The sequence below is a fragment of the Chamaea fasciata genome, unplaced genomic scaffold (assembly GCF_029207755.1).
Source record: "Chamaea fasciata isolate MVZ Bird 193981 ecotype frontalis unplaced genomic scaffold, bChaFas1.0.hap1 SCAF_1, whole genome shotgun sequence".
Lineage (NCBI taxonomy): Eukaryota > Metazoa > Chordata > Aves > Passeriformes > Sylviidae > Chamaea > Chamaea fasciata.
Genome location: NW_027094086.1, coordinates 102,824,161 through 102,845,256, shown reverse-complemented (window position 1 = coordinate 102,845,256; position 21,096 = coordinate 102,824,161). Strand labels below are relative to the sequence as shown.

At 34.6% G+C, this 21,096-nt stretch overlaps 1 protein-coding gene across 1 annotated transcript in view; it reads right to left on the bottom strand.

Moving 5' to 3' along the window:
- CNTNAP2 (contactin associated protein 2) overlaps positions 1–21,096 on the bottom strand; it is a 765,857-nt gene that overhangs the window by 712,103 nt on the left and 32,658 nt on the right. The gene's annotated exons all lie outside the window — the stretch shown is intronic.

Here is a 21,096-nt window from a genome sequence, read left to right as displayed (position 1 = left end):
ACAAACCAATGATACAAACAATAACTCACCTTAAAATTCACAAGAAGGCCCACAAAAAACACAGACAAACACACTGACATGAGAAAAAATAAAGACTTCAACCACTGACAAAATAAGGTACTGGTAATAACTAACTATGAATCATCACCCTCCTTAGGGATGCAGTGTTGAACAAAAAATCCTACCCTGATATATCTGGGATGTTTTTGGTGACACAAAAATCTGGTGCTAAAGAAAAGTATTATCATGAGAGCTTTCTAAGAAGTAGATAAATTACGTGTTTTCATTTCTGTAATAGAAGTGCTGATAAATCTGATATATAAAAACAAAGAAAATAGGGAACATTAACGAATGCCTATGAATTTTCAGATACAGCAGATTCACTGAAAAAAACTATACTAACTAATCTCTATAATTCATTTGAGTACTTCACTTCCATTTTACCCTGTTATAAAGAGGATTAAATTGGTATTAGCATCTAAAATGGAAAAAAACCCCAAAATCAGTATCTTAGACTTCCTAATGAAGAAAAAACTGTAAAATAAATCTCCTTCTTTTGTATGATACAAATTAGAATGAAGAGAACTGGCTCAGGATTTTTTTAATACTTAATTAAAGTACTACCTTTTGTGGAGTTTTTGTAGATATTTTGACAGATGGGGGAAATATGTAGCTTAAATTGCTCATTTTCAACACAGGTAAAACTAAAAAAAGCCTTAGCATACACCAGTTAGTCTAACTAATCATTTTAAACACATGCACTGCTGCACAGTCTCTGCTGTAAGTGGAAATATTCTCTATTTATGTATCTAGAAAGCATTAGGTCACCATAGATGGTCCACAATAGCTCTAAATATGCATAAGCAGCATATTTAGTGCTCAGCCACAACACCTAGTTTTGGTACAATTAAAAACCAGTAGTTTGGTCAGACTGGATCACACGTGGAGACCAAATTAATCCTACTGTCTAAAGAATTTTATGAGGAAAAAAAAAAAAGGATTTTGAGTGCATCAAATAATATATAATGCAATTCTCCTAAAACGTGCAGTCTCACGTAGTGAAAAATAAAATTGCTTTCACTGAATAGAAACTGAAGTACAGAAATACAAAAGAACATTCATTCAGGAATCAGCATTTTGACATTTAACAAAGAAAATAAGTTTCCTTTACGAATCTTTGAGTAAACAAACATTATGGGAAAAAAAAAATCCACAGAAGCACATGCAAGAGTAAAGGGCAGCTGCTGTGGACTGAATTAAAGAATAATTCCAATGACTTTTAAGTTCACTACCACAGTATTTAATGATGGAATTTTGACAAAGGAAGATAAATGGTTTGAAACGTTATTGCTTTTACCACAAACCAGAAAGATTGATTTCCTCCTGGCTCTGCTCTGGCTGCAGCAGAACAGCACATTTGGTCAGAAGCCTGGAGCCGGCTGCCCCTGACACCACATCTCTCCAGCAGCACACACCTCCGCCAAGGCATGTGTATAGCACATAGGAAAGCCCTGTGTTTTCAGATCTCAGGTGCCAGGTTGCTTTTTATTTCAGTCAAAGGGGTACAAGGTTAGAGCTAAGAATAGAAGTGAGCAGCAGACTTCCATAATTGTCAAGTTTTGTCCTAAGTGCCACAATTGTATAAACGCAGATCTACTTGACAAAGTTTTTCTCAAGCATTTCTTTATCTATCAGTTTATTGTCTGTAGATCAGAATAACTCTTCAGCTTGCAAGGTTCTTGCACTGCCACTTCTTTTTTACTGTTACCTAGATAGGGACTTGAAGGCATTTGCCATTAATCCTGTTTTCTAGGTAAAAATGGAAATGAAGCATTTAAAAGCAGAACAACACACAATCAGAAGTTTTTAAAAATACACAATAAAATCACTTTGTATCACTTTTGTATACTTATATTACATGATATTTACCCTTAAAGAAAAAAAACATGTTCTCATCAATAATGAAAGCTAAGATTGAACATGTACCTTTGTTATGTTTCCTGAGGGTTTAAAAATATATTTTGTAAAGCAAATTGTTAGGTTTATACAATTTTCTGCCACCCATAGCTTCAAATTGGGGTAGGAGGAAAAACCTGCATCTTCCTAGAAAAATATTAGAATTATAAAATCTTAGTTACAAAAAATGTGTTAAACTTGTGCAATTTGATTTATTACTAATATAATGGGAGGCTACTGCTTACTGTAGTCTAAAAAAAATTGAAATAAAAGATCTGTCTTAAAACACAAATAAACTTTTAACAGATTATTTTAAAAATGTGAGTAAGCTTCATTTCTGCAACAGAAATAAACATAAATTTTTGACATTGGGCTAAGAAAAAACATGACAGATGAAAAAAAACCTCTCCCAACAGTAGAAGCTCATCAGAACTTCAGATCTTTTACTGTTTCCAGTAAAAGAATTTTTAATAAATAAATAAAAAAATAAAATAAAATAAAATAAAATAAAATAAAATAAAATTTTCCCAATTTTATTGAGAAAATCCCCTCCTTTCAATCTGACAGCTGTTATGCTTGTGCTACTACTGAAGATGCACAAAAGGAAATATGGAAAATTTGTTTGGAATGAATCCTAATTTCTAAATCATTAATAGTCTGCCTTGCCTCTCCTTCACTAACCCATATTCTTGTCTTATTCTTACTCAAAAGAATAAGACTGAGAAGCTTGACTTAGTATAAATAATATTAATAAAAAAAATCCCACAGGGAGCATCCCTCTATTTGCTGCTGTGGTCACAATTTTTACAGACAGTCATGAATATACTTCATGCGATGTATATGTGCTTCTGAAGTATTTAATCTGAGCCCACTGATTTTTTAATTGGGTTGTAATCATCAATGCTGTGGTGGGGGCTAGGAAAAACCCCTGAGCTGATACCATTTGCCTTCATTGTTGTTTAGAACTGTAATCCTGTCCTATGTCTATTTTGACATACCAACAAATAGGAAAAAAAAAATCTCACTTTTTCATTGTTTTAAAAAACAAACCTCCCAATCTGCCTGCTCATTTAGGATTTACAATATGGGAAATTCACCATAAATATGTATGAATTATAGGGAAGGACTGTATTTTAGGTTAATAGACTTAAAAAATTATTTCATCTCATCATTAACTCATGACTTTAGGTCCAACAGAACAAAAGTTTAAAGACTGCTTACGTAAGCTAATATTTCTAGCCCTGTATGAAAGTTTCACTAAATATATTGCACTATTTAAACTTCATCAGAATATGAAATATTGTTATACCACAGATTTAAGAGAAAAAAAAAATCCTTGGGAACCTTTTTTTCTTCCAGCAGTTTTAGTTACTCCCTGCAGAATCCAATTTTTCACTTACTGTAACCAGAATCATTTATACCTTCCTGTTACTCAGATATAATAGCCTTCCCCATATAAGTCCATGCACTGTGGCCTGTTAATCAATTACAGAGCACACTCTCCTGCCAGCATCACAGCAGAAAAGGAATAAACTCTCCTCCATACCATTTATCTCAGTGATATATTAACGGCCAAGGCACCTTAGGTCCATTAAAATGTTAACTTTTTGAAGCAAAAAGACACTTCCACTCAACTCTATTCTGTTTAGATCAAGTGAACTGACAACTTTGTCATAGGTATGATGACATTTGCTACTCTGACTACCCTATTCAGAGGGAAATAACAAGTATATATTCACCAAAAAGAAGTCCTCTTAAGATTCTACTAGTTAGATGAATGGAATGAAGGCTACCTAATATCATTAACACAAATGCAAAACATCTGCAATCCCCAATCTTTAAATTCCTCAAGACCTAAAGATCATTGAAACAAAAGTGTGCTGTGCAATTGCTGTCTTACGTGTTTTCTCAGGCAGAGATAGAAGATGAGATGTACTTTATGTCCTGTAGTCTCTCATATTTCTGGTGCTCACACTCAACACAATAAAGAAAATACATCTGCCCATTATTTCCTATTTTACAGTCTATTTATAGCTTATTTTTATATCCTACTCATCATACTGGATAAAATAAAAAAGGGCCTGTGTCCTATTTTGCCTGCAATTGCTTTAATTTCCACTTACTAGTCTGTGAACTATTTGGGGAATAGGGACCACTTTATTTGAAGGGACAGCTGTTGATTCCAACACAAAGCGGACCATATATACACAAACTCTCTTATCAACCCCATAGGTTAATAAAGTTTATCCTCAGTATACCAGTCACTTCAATGATTTTTGATGGGCAAAGCAGAGTAAAATACCTTGATGCTTCACTTCACAGAAGTCTGTTCAAATGCTTCCTGATCAATAAACAGGTCACCTGTAAAGTTGCTGACATATGTTATCAAAGTAGTCTGAGTAGATGAAAAAAAACCAATCTGCAGTTCATCTCTGTCTATTTGACATTTGTATCTAGCAGTAGGTAAGAATGCATACAAACTAACTAAAAATACTAAGAAATGGAATAATATACATTTATAGTCACAGGAAGATTTATGAATAATTTGGAGCTGCATCAGAGGGTATCGCAGAAGTTCTTCCAAAGAATCTGTCAGCAAAGTAAAAAGACAGCTATGATATGTACAGTGGTTCTAAAAATGAAAAATGTTTGCATACTGATAACAGTAATTCAGCAGAAATAAGTGATGGTGAATTTGTATTTAAAAGTATGCTTTTGAATAAGAAAGGCTTTTACATCATATGGTCCAGTGTGTACTGAGGAACATACCTTTAAATAAATACAAAATCCCAAATCCAGTGTTCACCCCTCCTGCTTTAAAATCTTCAGTCAAGATTTTCTATCAAATTTTAATCTAGGACTGCAATTTTTCTGAAAGATAGATCTAAGACATAAACATGCCACCAATAAAAAAAAAATATTAAAAAAAGCTTCATATGTGTGTGTCTCAAAATGAAGAAATGAAGAACTCAAAAACAGAACAACTTAGATTCAAAAAGGCAAATGACTTGCAATATCAATATTGTGTTCTGAATTAAAAATAACCATAATAAATCACAGAAGATGAAAGAGATGACTGAATCTGTATCAGCACTGAAAAAAAATCATAGCCAGGAAATATCCAAAGCCCTGACACTCTAACCAAAAGTCCTAATCAGTTCTCTTTTACACTAGACAAACAGAACATCTACAATACAAACCACAAATCTGAAAGATTAACAGTATATACAACTCATTAATTATACAAGAATGCCTGTCAAGTGTAGAGGGAAAAAAGTTATAAGCAATTTCAATTTTTGCTTGTAACTCAAAAGACTCCTGCTTTAAATATGAATTTCAAGATAAATGGTAGGGAGCAAGGGAGAGAGTCATATCATCTGGGTTTAATTTGTACAGTGTGCTAAATGGTAGTTATCCTAAACACATTTTTCTCTTCCAATTTGAATATGTAATTTCACTGTAGTGTGCTAAGGAGGAAGAATAAGCCACCAAGCACTTCTGAAAAGCAGTCATGAGATTGCAAGGGCACTCTGAAACGTGGGTAAGTACATGTGGGAACTGCCATATCGCCAATGACAACCAATAGAAATATTAATGCTGCTGGTTTGGATTGCAGTGTATTATTATGCTGAGACAGTCTCAGTTTCTATATAGCATAGGCAAGTTTTATAATCCAAAATGAATGCTAGAATTCACCAGGTTTAATTCACAAGCCTGTGTCTCCCCAAAGAGTAGGAAGAAATAAGCACAAGTTGCTAGAATATTTTATGCACTGTTTCAAATGAACTTTTAAATTAATGCAAGCAAAAATGCAGGAGATACTTCAATGAAGCTCATATCAATGGGAACCCCTTTAAAAATCAAACTTAGCAGCAGGTGTTATTGAGCACAGGCTGTTACAAGTTTAATTTCGTCCTTTGCCCTGTGTCACAACCCTGCTGCCTGGTATGGTATGCTTCTGTCCAAACTTCAGATCATGTGTGACAGCAATGCAGATAACAGCTGAAAAAAGCCAGGTGGGGTGTACCTCATGCTCTCAAGTACTTAAGTCAGAAGGAAATCAGTGAAGAGTTTATCAAAGACAACCTTCTCCTATGGGGAAAGCAAATACTTGCCTGTCAGGTGCATTTGTCAAAGGTACCAGCCTTTGATACATTTGGGGTGGCTCAAACAACCAACCCTCTGCCTTTTCCATGTTTTATTGTGCTTCACTTGGCTTGGAATGCAGTTTAAAGAAAACCCACCATATACTGCTACTTTATTTTTCTCTTAGGATAACAAGCTAACTTTACTCCTCCCCAAGTTTCTTGGGCCTCTTTATCTAGATAATAAACAGGGATGATGGTTTCTAGAGTAAAAGCTTATTTTTTCACCCTCTTCTGTCCTGCCTATTTTCCATATTGCGGAAGCTGGTGGGTTCTCCACATGACTGACATTTCACACAACACTCTTGATGGACTGTTTGGGAGTCAATTTCATGTTCAGCTTCATGGGCAAATGAGCCCAAGTGTCACTGAAGCTCTTCTGCAAGTATTGCTCAAGCTCACCTGTAATCTAAAAGATAAGAGCAACTCATATTGATCACCCAGGATGTTTCAAATTGGACTTCAAGTTCCATATAATACATTGTTGCTCAAAAGGTGAGCTGCTCCTGGAATGGAAGAAAATGTAGCAGCTCTTTTCTCCCCCTCCAAGGTGAAGCAATAAATTACATTAATTTCGTGGTCTTCACACAAATCTTGAGCATTAAGGTTACTTGTTTTGACGTTTATATCAAGTCTTTCTTTAGAGCTCTGTGAGGAAATGAACAAGTCCCAGAGTTTTTTTTTTTTTTTTTTTTTTTTTTTTTTTTTTTTTTTTTATGGTGGTTACTTTGCAGAACAGTGAACAGGAAGAGGGATCTGTTTCTTCGTTCTCGTTCTGAATCAGGAATTCATCTTTAGGCAATATTAAATACATCACCAGGGCCATTTCCAAAAGTGCATGTGGATGCCCAAAGACAGATAGTACTTTACAAGATCTTCCAAACTTCATTTCTGATACCTACTGACCAATTTTTATAGTTGCCAATGACTTATGAATCTGAAAGGTCATGGTATGGCTACAAATTTGATTCCTAAATATTACCATCCTATTCCATCACAAGGCCCAGGTTATTAATAGGTAAGAAAACATTCTTGGTTTGAGGAATTTTTAATAAACTTTTTTAAACAGCCCTGGGAAACATTGGAAATGAAAATATTGTAAGAATTGTATCAATGTGCAATGTACTACATGACTACTATGACACATTTCTGGATGCATTGTCATTATCAAGTAGTATACAATGTAATCCACAGTACTGTCCAAGCTTCTGCCTTTAACCACTGAAAACGAGAAAAGGGTTAAAGCTATCATCATTAATTACTGTGATTTACAACTTAACCAGCGATATTAGGATTTATTTTTAATTAAATTATTCAGTATGGAATCATTATAAGTATAAATGTATACAAAGCAGCCCCCTGAAATTAAAATTTATTAAAATTTCGACTTCTCACAAAGGAATAGTTGAAAACTGTATCAATAATTTGCCTAATTCAATTTTTCAGAAAAGTATAATATTAAATTCTTCATTTACCAAAATGCATATTTGCTATTTTACATTCACAAAGAACAAGGCACATCAAAATTGAATGTATGCATTATTTTATCATTTAGTAAAATTCAGTTTTAAATTTTTTTAAAAAAAATATGGGGGTTTTATAGTGCCTCAGCTTGCCTACAATAAGCCTACCTAGGCAGCTGGTGGTGGCTGGAAGTTGTGGTTTGATTTGTTTTGGGTTTTTTTTCTTGGAAGACAGTGGATGGCAGAATTTTTTACATCACTCTAAAGCAACAGCCCACCTGGATAACCTTGGGTCTACTTTAGAGTCTACAGTCCACTGGGAATTTATCAAGTGTTCCCACACTTTTTACTGTGTTTTTATGAACACATTTGTAAACGGTTTCGCACCCTGTGAAACTCAGTTGTATGAAAAACCTGCATCATTTATTTCATTTAAATAATCTTCACTACTCAGGTCAATGGCACCTGGAATAATTGAAAGCCAATCAATCTGGTTGTACGCTTGAGCTTTCCTTAAATTGTCTTTAGTGCATAAGCAACAGTAGACTATCAACTCTATGCAAAATAAAAATCATTAATATTTCCATATTTTTGCATATCCAACCCTTGTTGCCTCTTCAGTTATTAACCTTCTGGCATGCAAATACAGTTCTTCACCTTTTCACTACTGAAAACACATGAGAATTTTGAAGGATTTTTACAGCAAACAAAGCTCCAGCTTAGGTGCCTTTACAGGTACATGAGATTTTTCACAGCCTGATACCTGAGTTAAGTATGAAGAAACCTGAAGTCAGGTCACTGAAGTTTTAGAGTAGCAGACAGAAGGACCCACAATGATGATAAAAAAGATCAAGAAAAGATTAAAATCTTCACAATTTATTTTGTCCTTTCTCATTTAAATTAGAATAGTTTAATTAATGAACTTTTTTCCTCCTCAGTCAACTTTATATCAACTAGAATCTTTTGTTTATGTTTATGTGTGTGTGTGGATGGGATAGTTGGGGTTTTTTTGCATGAGATTTATTTTCGGGAGATTTTTTTTGTGGGTGGGGCTTTTTTCTGTTTTTGATTTTATTTGTTTTTTCAGAACCTAACTACAAAACACTAATTGGTAACAACTAATTTTCTAAAATTTTTCTCAAACAGCTTTACTTTTCATCGTTGCTTTAGCAGGTTTCCATCTCTAAAATTAAGCTTTTATCTCTTGCAAAAACAAAATATGTTGGTTTATTCCCTCAAAGTCCTACTTATTATAATGGTCTCTTTACTTTTAGCGGTTCTTTATCAACGTAATTGTTCTGAATTTGCACATGGTATTCTAGACTTTATCTAATTTAAGCAAGATCAAAGCAAACAGTCGCTTTAAAATTGCTGGACACTTCAACAATAAGAGCACTCCCACAAGAAAGCCAGTTACTGGAATTCTCAAACCGATGTATCATAGGTACAGAAAGCCAAACAATAATTCTCAAACAATGTATCACATGTACAGAAAAATAGATGTTTTAGTGTATAGAATGAATATCATATAATTAAAAAAAAAAAAAAGTTCAAAATATTGTATTATCTGTAAAGAGGCTATCTACCTACCCACATATTGCTTTAGATGCTTAACACAAGTCTTGTGAAAAAGTTAACTCAGAGAACAAGCTACAGATTCCTGTCTGAAGGTGTTACAACAAAACTGCACTTTTCCTATAAAGGCTAGGGAGGAACCTCTGTTCCTACCAGGCAGAAAAAGTATTCAATTCCATTAAGAATGCAAAGCACATTTGGCCTTTGGTTAGATGAGGACCAAAATAGAAATTAGCAGGTTTTACAAAACACAGCAGAGAATGGTCTCTCAATTTGCACCGCAGAAAGCAAACATCGCTTAAGCTTAAAATCAGAGTTTTATTCAAAAGGATTATTAATTACATGTTTGTCTGTTGTTGTTTATCCTCATATACCCTTTAGAGAAAACAGATATATCATATTTATAGCAGAAGATATTAGTCCACTGTTTATGAGTTGTCTAATGTTAGAAGTGATGAGAGAAGCAAAAGCCAAATAACACATGGTAGATGACTGCAACCATACTATACTTATATATTATTCTTTTCCTCTGTGCAAAAGACAAAGAAGGTCTAACTTTTATTTCCTGCCTCTTCTTTTAAGATTTTCACCTCCGACTAAGACTAAAATACATGCTTTCTCAATTCCTGTCACTGGTGTATGGGAGGATTAACTGATGCATTTTACAAACTCTTGTTTAAAAGCACTCTTTCCCACATTTCTGAAGTAGTATCAAGTGACTAAGGAAATTAAATTGTCATAATTCATTGATTTCACCTAAGCATCACCAAAGTGTTCTAAAAGGTATTTTTGCAGGTGAAAGAAGAAATACTTTTGATCTTTTTCCTTACTCTTGCATTAATATAGGGTATATATGGTATATGTTTAAATCACGTTGGTCTTGATTTGATTTCTCAATACCATAAGCATCCAAACCATGCTGGTATCTTTTTCAGTTTTTTAGGCCCAAAATCCTGGCTAGAACTGTGACTAGGAAAGTAAGATCAACAACAAAAGAAATTGAGGAACATTTGATACTAGAAAAATGTGAACGTAGTTTAGATTTCTGAACTCTCTGTATTTTAGACCAAAAAGATCAAGCTGCATTACAGCCAGCCTGTGAGACACAGCATTCTCTGAAGCTTGTTATACATACTTGGAAACTCAAACCAATTATAGAACATGGCTGTGAATTTTGACACTAGAGCCCCAAATTTCTTATACTAATACCTTGAAGGAAAGAGATATAGAAGTCAGAGAAGGCTAACAAATGTTTTCATATGCTGGTAAAAAAACCTGCAAGTTGATTCCAATGTGTTCAGCATCCTTAAGCACAGAAGCAAAAACACAAGGTACAAATCAGTTCAGGACAGCAGCTCCATTGCACACCTTCATAGCACGCATTTTATGGATGCACTTTACTGTATTCTCCAAAGTTTGAAAGCATCTAGCATTTATTAATTAAAGGTAGAATGATTATTTATTTCCCTAGAAACTAAAAATATATCCCACCATTAAGACACGAAGATACAAAGATTTGCATAAATTTGTATATCTGAAGCTGAATGGAACATTTTTCTTTCTGATAGGCTTACAAGTTGGATAGATGAGAATGTTTGATTCACAGGTGTAAAGTATTTATAGGATTTCTGCTTCTGACACAGGTCAGGACAAGAAACATCACCAGCAAACTCCTCATCAATCTGCTTGGATTCATGGTTTTCTAGGAGTAAAACTTGGGATTAAAGTCAACATATAAACTAAGTGACTAAATGCCAGAAGAAGCAAATTGCAAACATTTAAAAATATCTGTATGAATGATAGGTCAATTTTTTTCTGAAGTGAGAAACATCAGTCAAAAGTGCAATCTCCAGTTTTGAGATGACAGCCAGTTTTTAACTCCAGAAAATGTGGTGTACCTGAACTCTAGCTGTTAGTTCTATATTCATGGGAGACAAGAAAATCCTGGAGGGGATGGTAAAAGTCTATGATGATTTCATCATTAGTGGGAGGAGATACTGATTTTGAGTGTTTCATGTCTATGTTCTTTTTAAAAAGGAATTAAATTCCAAAGCAAAGAAAGCCAGGGTCAGCTGTTATTAATCCCTAAGAGGAGGATAGGAAGTGATATCAAAAATTACACAATCAGATTCAGAATTCAAACAAGTTTAAGTGAGATTAAAGTGCATAAACCATGACACTTATCAGGAAAATATGTATCCAAATTTTAGAGTAGCACAGATTTTTGCAAAAGAAGGAATAGTAGTAAATGACATGTGGGATCCAGCTGTAGGTACAATTTTACAAATAAAGTTACCATGAGATCTGCTCTTTTTTTGTATTTTTCTTTTCATTTTTAGGGAATCAAAACTAGTCATAGCTCTAACATCCATTAATAATTTTTACCATTTGGCTTGAGCAGGGTGGAAAAGAGGAATAGATAACAACCAATCATTGTATAGTGGTGTCTGGGTTTTGTTTTGGTAGTAGGATGATGTCCACTCAAAAAGGCACAACTTCTACTGATATTTCCGAGAATACCCGAGCAAGTCATGATGTCAAATGAAACAGTGAGATGCAAACACAAGAGATACAGAATAACCCAATATTTTAAGATGCACACTCAGATTAAACTTTCTGGCTGTATTTTCTCTCTTGAAGCTATTGAGAGGAAACACTTCTATCTTAAGCTTCTCTGCCCCAAGAATATCACTGGAAATGTACAACTTAACAGGTTCCTAACGTATACAAAGAGCATTGTGGTTAAATCAAATTTGCTTCTTTCCAGCCTCCTCCCCCAAAAAAGCAAAAGTGTGTATGCATTGTCCTGTACAAAATAAAGAGACAATGTGAGCATTTCCAAAGAGCTGCCGAACTGTAAAAAGAATTTCTGCCCAGACTATAAAGTGCAAGTCCGAGAACATGGGCTGCCTGTATTGATCAGTGTTGATAATTCATATCTTTATGGTTCTGTCATACCGGCTAAGCTTGAAAAGAAAGGGTGGAAGGATGGTTCTGCACTTCTCCTACATCCAGTGTTTGCATCGCCCCAGGCAAAATTCACCTTTCTTTGGTAACTAAGCATCCAAAAAAAAAATATTTAAAAAAAAATCATTTTTTCCACCCATATCAAAAAGAGCTTTGCCTGACTTGTGCTTGTCTGGTGCATTACTGGGACAAGAGGAAGAAAGCTTTGGATAGAAACAGAAAAGAAGAAAAAGAAGAATTGTAAAGTAAGAAAACCTGTTCTGAACTTACTGCGCATCAAAAACTATTTTAAAAGGGCTTAATCAAGATCAGGGTTAGTATTCCAAAGCTCCCTTTCACGGTGCAACTATTACAATCCAGGTAGCTTCATGTGCTCCCAAATTTTTTTTTTTGGTTGGTTGGGCTTTTTTGGTTGTTTTGTTTGTTTGTTTAAAAAGTCCACAAATTTTCCTCATGTACTTTTTGTCTCATCAGGAACTCATGAATTAGGAAACACTCATTGAAAAGAATTGTAATGTAATTAGTCTTAAAAGCTGGCTAGAAAGTTGCTATATATATGGGTTTAAAAAGACATATTTTTAGATGTGGTGTTTCACTGCATTCTTCTTCCTGTTTTAAATAACCACACCTACCTTATTTTAATGCTCTGTGGAAATCCAAGCCAAAATGTTTTACAATGGCCTTAGCTATACAGCTTATCTTGCTGTTCACATAGCATTCTTTACATATAAGTTCTTAGGTTTTTCTAATCATCAAATGCAAACAGTATTGACAGCAGCAGCATCTATGATTGTATTTTCATTATCATGCTCAGCTACAACGGAGGCATTTTTAAGGGCAAGAGAATGTGATAATTATGCTTGGTACAACCCTATTCTTACTACATGTTTAACATGTCAACAAAAGAACACAGCACAGTTAAATTAGCATATCTGAAAAATGAAGATGTCTTATAATTATAGCCAGTTCCCTCCAATTTTATTCAGATATCTGAATATTTAGTTCCTAACATTAGTTTACTACCTTTGTCTGGGTCATGAACTCCCATTATGTTCAAAGTGAAGGATGCCTCCTGTAAATACATTGAAAAGTCTGTGTATGTACATAAGTACTGCAATGCAGGATCACATGCAGGACTTTCCAGTCATACCAGCTGGAGCTGCCCAGGTCTTGGCAGGCGTCTTCTGACTCTGTGGCTATCAAGACATTGGCCAGAAGGGAGGGATGAGGCAAAAAAAGGGTGAGAAAGGGCCCTGTGAGCCCCAAGGGGAGAACAGGAAAAGGGACAAGAAGATTCTGGCTGCCAGATTCCTCTGGAAGGTTCCAGTCCCATGGAGAGGAACCCACAGTAGAGCAGGTAAACAGAGAGAGCAGGTGCAGCAGAAAATACCACGACCCCATCATTCCCTATCCCCCTCTGCCACTCAGTTGGGAGGTAAAAGAGTCAGGAGAAAAAGAATGAAGTAAAGACTAGGAAAAAAAAGAGGGACTGAGGTAAGGGGGAAGGCGTTTTATATTGTTAGCTTTCAGTTCTTTGCGACACCCACCTCTATTTTAAGTGGCATAAAATAAACTCGTTTTCCCAAGTCAAATATATTTTGCCCATGAGGTAGTTGGCAAATGTTCTCTCTTTTTTTATTTTGCCCCACAACCATCTTCATCTTATTTTCTCCCAGAAGGGTGGGGGCACCTGGCAGCTGGCCAGGGTCAACCACCAAGCTGCAGACATCAGAGACCTGACTGCACTGCTCCTCAGCGACACCATGGTCATTCACACCAATGGTATTGACTAAATGCAGTGTAAAAGCATTAAGTGTTGGGGTGTTTATAGATCTATTTGAGGAGAACTAAAGAACCTCAAATTAATTTGTAAGATGACTTCTACAAAGTTAAATTTGAAGCTTTCTACTTCAAGTTTTAACTGCCTGTTAAGGTATAATGTTTAACTGTATGTTGATGTTGACATTTTACTGTATAATATTCACACCCAGAACAAATCTGTGAAGGACTGGATTTTATCTCTCTTTGACACAGCCTCTTGGGACCCCACTGAAAGGAATCATGGGATTCTAGTGGAAGGCATCCCAGCCTGTGGAAGGGGGGTAGGAACTAGGTGCTTGTTAAGGTCCCTTTCAATTTAAACCATTTTATAATCCAGATAGCATTCCTCCTCTACGAAAGAAATAGGGAAGAGATACCAAAGGAACTCAAATATGCCGTCCTCTTAGGAAACAAAAAAACACTGACAAAGGCCCGATCTTAGCTTAGTTTGCCCCCTAATGTGCACAGAAGAGCTGCCAAAATAGCTGTATGTCAGAAGAGGAAAGACCTCTCCTAACAGGCATATTTTTTACTTGCCTGTTCTAGGCAGCAGTTCTTCAAATTTGAGTTTGGACTGCAAATCCAATATCTGGCACCAGTGCCTGAAACCAATGGCAGAATTTGAGGATTCACTACTACAGTTTGTGATGTAAACTTTTCATAGTAAGTATGGTAACTACCCTGAATTCTCATGCTATTCTACATCACTTAAATTGCTATTCCTGGCATATATGCATCAGCAACAACATAAATTCTACTGCTTAGATGAAAGTCTCTTCACGTATGTATTTTCAAAAGTGTGCAGGAAAGTTTAAATGTACTATGTTGTCAATCACCATAAACACGGTGATAATGCAGCTGTGCAATAAGACAGTCTTTGCATGTTGGCCTCTAACAGGATTTGAAAGTTTTCATCAAACCTCAAATGACTTACTCAATACACTGAAGACACTATGCCTTGTCCTTTTACAGATTACTAGACTACCCAGGGTAGTTCTGGATAAGAAGTAGCAAAATAAAGATCAGCAAAAAGCTAAATGTTTTAATCCTTTCATTCAACTATGAATGAAGAACAGCCAGTGAGGATAAAGAAAATGTCCAATAATAAAATTTGTAAGATCATATGCCAAGTAAAATGGTGCTTCTCAAGTCTTTTTCTCTTCTGTTTCTGAATTCATAAATGGTATGTCAAAATCACATATGAGTAATTTAGATCTTTAGTTCACAGAAAAGTGAATTCGCAAGGTATTGAAAACAAATAGGAAATAATCAATATAAGTGAAATTCAAGCAAAAAAGACAATGAAAAAAAATTAAAATAATTTATGCAACAAACCCCTAATTTTCCTCGGTAAATTCTCCTGAAATTGAAAAGTAACAGAATTCGTATCTATTAATAGATATGAATTGAAAATGAAATTGGAAAATTAATTTTTGAATTCCTTCCTTAATTGAAAAAAAAATCCACCAAAAAAAGAGAAAATCATATACTTCTTTACTTTTGTTCACTTTACTTTCTGGATTAATTTCATTAAGCCACCCTTAATTTAATTTACAAAGATAACTTTTATACTCAATACAGTTTTCCAGGATAGTAGGCTGAGTTTGTGAAGAATTAATTTTCTCTTATAAATGAATGAACAAGATTGGAGGAAGATATAATGAATGATTAAGTGATATCAGTTAACCAAAAAGTTTCATTTTGTTCCCTTATGGAGAATGATGGAATATCATTTTATTGAAATCCATTATCCTAATGAGAAGATACTCTATGCTTGATCTTAGCCAAAAGGCCGGTGAAGATATTTTAATGACTTACTGCTTCTGCTTAATAGGGAGATTTCATAATTACTGAAAGTACATCTGTTTGATTAATGAGCCTTTTCCAGCATCCATGCATCTTCTTTTAGTTTTGCTGATAAAATACACTTGGAAGCACATACACATAGGAGTTTTTCTTCCTGTATATGTGTACCAGTAATATATTCCTGAGAAAAAATATAGGAACTACCTCAAACAGGGCAGTAAAATTCTGATTTTTATTATTGTAAATAGAAGTTTGCAATTTTCCCCTCCATTTCTGTTATACAGAAAAGTGAAGTTTGCAATAAACATTTAAGTAAAACTTGCAGTGGGTTTTATGGCCCATCTCATGGATACCTTAGGAGGCTGGCAATCAAGAGAAAAAAAACAATCAGCCCAGGAAATATATAAACAAAGGCCCAAACGCAATTTGATGCTATGAAGTTCTAAATGCAGTACCCACAAATCTATTTATGAAAATGACCGCAATTATTTTCAAGTTTGTTTTCAGAAGTTGCTCAAAGACTATGAAAGTGTGGTATGACTTATACCAAAATACCTCCAAATAATTTCCACTTGAAGGCCCATCATGTGATATTTGGAGCTTAGAAATCACAAACAAAGACCTATGAATTAGGAAGAATAGTTTTAAAAAGAGTATCAGAAAAATAGTACAAGAAAGACTGATAGAACTTTCCAAAGACAAGAATTTAGAGGAAAAATGTTCATTAAATAAGGTATTGACTATGTTTCTTAGTTATTCCTAAGAAGAAAAGATAATATAGTCACATCTGAATAGCTGATATAAAGGTATTTTGTATTATTTACAGAATGAAAAGGTATTATCCTGACCTCAAATCAGTCCTCATTAACAGAGTTCTCCTGAAATGTCAAATCATTTCTTCACATCTGTGTTTTACTGCCCCCGTTGCTAATTCTTTATTAAGGGTACTAAAAAGAAAAAAAGCCTCTTGTTCTCAAATAAAAAAATAAACTTTAAATACATTGGTATATTGTATTTTATATTATTTACAACTCATATGCACTGAATTACTTTTTGTATCATGGTAGTGCAAAAATCTGTCTCATGTTATCTGTTCTGCTATTTCTAATATGATATTAAAATACAGATGTCAATCTGTTTGTGTGATAGTCTGTGAGCCAGCTATTCTTCTTGTTACTTCTCAGCTAATATCTCATCAACATGAATACTCCCTTTTTGTAGTGTTGATAATGGCAAAACACACATGTTCAAAACATTTTGGGAGAAAATATACTGTACTTCAGTACAGGCAGCAATAAGGCACAGAAAAATCAAACCTAGGTACCACTTCCAAAAACTGTTCTACTCACCTGAAAATCCATTTAGCATTCCTTTAATGTTTAGGAAAGAAAGTGCTTACTGTGGAGCAACATGCATTATTGACTATGAAATATAATTTCTAGGTCACAGATTGAAACTCATGAAGCCTATGCTCCCATTTTTTACCCCAGAAATCATGTCACTAGTTTTATGGTACTTTGGAAAGCTATTGCACCCTTAGAAGGAATGCCAAGAACACAACACACACCTCTTCCAGAATTACAAGATGGCAGAAGAACACACCAGTCACATCGTGCTCCAAATTTGTTCAAAACCCGAAATGGTTATAGAAATATTTTCTGAAGAGTTCTAGGGGCTGTTGGGTAAGCATATGCCAAAACCCCCAGTAAAAACTTCTGTCATTAAATTGTCTGACTTTTTTCTAGCCCCAAATAAAACAAGAATTTTGTTGTTGTTGTGGGAAGACTTCACTGTTCCTTGTGTGTGTCTGTGAGCATTTGTGTTTAGGGATAATGGTCAGCTGCTGGCCATAAAATAAAGTTCTGTAAATGTATAAAGAGATCTATTATTTTCTATGATCTATTGATAGTGCTGGAAGCAGACTGTTTTACCTGAAAAAATTAGAGCTTATGATTGCAATTTCAGCTGAGGTAAATCATCTCCACTAATCAATTTCTTTCTGTGACCAAATGTGATAGTGTATTGACTGAGAAACAAATTTTGTGTGGTATTTCACATAGAAATTCCAAGTTAAAACAAAACAATATGGGAGACAGCAAAACTTTGTTGCTTTTATTTTATCAAGAGAAAATTCTTAGCCTCAACAGGTGCCTCCCAAAACACACCACATCTTCAATAACTGCATAAGTGAAATACTTGGAGATACTGCAGAAAAGCCAAATTGATTGCTGTCAGCTTCTAGACTAAGTTTATGAATGGGAATGCTGCTTGTCTGGGATAGTGCTCTCTGCAGCTATATTGAAAGACGGACATGAAGAGCACTGAATTCCAACTGCAAAACCAAAGAATTGTAATTGGCTTCAGGGGAAGATGGCAGTTTATCTGAAGCCTAATGAGAGCAGATTTTAGCCTAGTGCCAATATTGCAGTTTTCAGGCATGATTACGTAGCAATTAGTTCATGATCTTTCTCCTTTTCAGTTCTGATCAGTCTTTATGAGAATTTGTTGTATTGCCTGTGGATAAAAGAAAATTACTCTGTGTAATGGAAAATGGAAGGCAGAACAGGTGTAAGCAGGAAGCAGACCAATAATAATTGAACTAATAAGCTCAGAATATTACTGTTAATACAGTTATACCCTTTAAGTTTAGAAGCACTAAATAATAATTCATATTTATTAAGTCTCATGATTAAAATCACTCTGCTGTTTCAACAGCATGAAGATGTGATTCTGTCACAGATGATACCCTTTCAAGCAGAGCAAAGCAAAATCATTGAAAAAGTGTGGGATAAGTTATCAACAGAAAAATACTTATGCACAGGAGTTGGATAACCCCCCAAAAAGCTAAAAGTTCCAAAATATTAACTAACTAGCCTAGACAGTTCAGTGCATTACTTCCAGAGATGCTTAGTATGATAAAATGTCTGCTGATATAATTTGTGTTTGAAAACCACAATAAAAAAAAACCCCAAGCCAACTAGGCATTAAGATTCACATTCTCTGTGGAGAGGACACAGAAGAGACCAATAGGCCATATTTGCAAGTGAGTTACAACTGCAACAGGATTCCCAGCTGGACATTTTTTCCTTATAATTATGGCAGAATTAAGCCACAAGATTGTTCCATTGGCCAAAGAGAACCTGAAGGACTTGGGACTCACAAGACAGATAGTTGAGTTTCACCACGATATTTTCTAAAAAAATCTGAGAACTAAAAATCACAAGAAGATTAAAAATTTTGCCGCTTGCAAGATATGGAGAATGGCTGATATGGATAAAGTATTATTAACTAAAATTCTGCCATAGAGAATAAGAAAAGTCACAAAAATGGGTGAAAATATAAAGAGGATAAGACAGCAAAAGAGAAAGAAAAAAACAACTCTATCAAGAATTATTAAACTCAAGAACTTAGTGTACTATTTGAAAGTCAGAGCCAGGCTTTCTCCCCAGCTCATTAACTTCCATAAATCAAAAAAAAAAAAAAAAAAAAAAAAAACAAAACTTCAAAAAGACATAATTCACTGATACTTTATCCATGTTATGCACTCATGATTCATTACAGTCAGCTGTAAGAAGCAGTTTTCATCGTTTTTGCCCTTGACAGGCTGCACGGATATAATCAGTAAAAGCTCCCTCTAGTGACACTACTTGTTCAAGCCAAAAAATGATAAAGCATTTTAATGGGAACTTTAGTAGAGCTCACTTTTATAGAAGTTGGTCAACAATTCAGTATTTAGTAGAAAGTAATTTACATGGCAAAAAAAAAATCCAACAAAACACTGTAAAATAAATTTTTATATTAGAATTTTTTTCTGAAAATATATTTAATTCTACATTGTTTTTGCCCATATTATACTGTAGTATCTTCACATCATGCCATCTTTCTCTTTTAAGGCATTTCATTTTACATAATGGTGAAAACTGACAGCTAGTTTGAAAGAAGTAGTGCAGAATGAAGAATTTATAAAAATGTTAGAGGTAGCATGAGGAGGATGAGTACGGAATTTTTTGTTTTGTTCCATGGTCTCTGTACCAATACCAAATTAAGAAACCCAGCTTTGTTCGCAATCCACAAACATAACACGGGGAAAGTGATTCTCCTTTGTATACTGTTGGGAAGAAAAAGAAAAAAATAATACACCATGAAACACTGCACTGGTCATTAAGTATTGGTCAGAAGACCATTGTAAGAATGGTTACACATGAAAGTTCAAGGGAAAACAACATTTGCTTTAAAATCAGTTCTGGAAAGCTGGACTGAAAAGTTTAGAAATCAAATCAGAAGTCGCTATTAGGAAAATAATTCCCAGAAACTGATCAAATGGGAGTAGAAGTGTTGAGGGAGAGTGGGTGGGGTGAATTGTAATAATAAAATAGTCAATGAGATATGTGCTCAAACTAGAATAGAAAACACAAAACCGATTAAAGAGCAAAGGGAAGCAGAGACGTTTTAGTGAAAGAAACTTGCACGTGATATGAATCAACAAAACAGAGAACCTCACTGGAAATAACTTACAGTCATAAGAGAAAATGACTTAATAAATGTACTTTGATAGGTCCATAAATCTCTGCACTCCATAAGAGTCAACAGTTTACTTATTTATTTAAGGAAAACAAATGTTTGTTTTGATTTGGTGGAATCAATATGGGGGTTTCGGAAAGTGAGAGGCCACTGGGGCTATTAAGAGTAAAAGCTAAAAATTATCCAAAGAATATCACAAGCTCAAGAGTGCCAGCCTACCAATATTTGTGTGATTAATAATACTTTAAGAAGCAAAAGCAAGATAGAAACTGGGGCTGTGCAACTCTTCCAAGCAAAGGCAGATCTCCCCCTCAGTGGGAGCCCAAACCCAGTCAGAAGTAAAATGATGGCTGCAAATGAAAATACAGAAAGGAAGAAAAAATCCCTGAAAACTGGGGAGACCTTCAAAACACTTTGAAAACAGCATATTCTTGTTTGCCTTTACACTGCCTGCAAAAACTACTGTCTTTTTCAAGCAGAGAAATGCTTTGTATTTGAAGCTCTGTCACTTTCAATGCTAGAGAATAGAAAAGCCCACAACACCCCTTAAATATCTCTCTTTTTTTTTAATTATCTCAGAGTATATTGTTGGAGGTATTTTTCTGACAAATATTTGGTTTTCAAAGGGCAATGAAAAAAATTTTGTTCTTTCTGCATCTCTCAATTCTAATGCATTTACTAATCATCTGTTTTGCTACAACACACCTGCTACTTCATCTGGGTTAATTTATTTTGACAATGAAAGGAAATCATAATCATCAGTAATCCAAATTCTTAAGTTTTTCAGAAGTCCCTAATTAGGTGCTTAATGAAAGAGCTGTTTGTAACTTTTTATCTGTAAT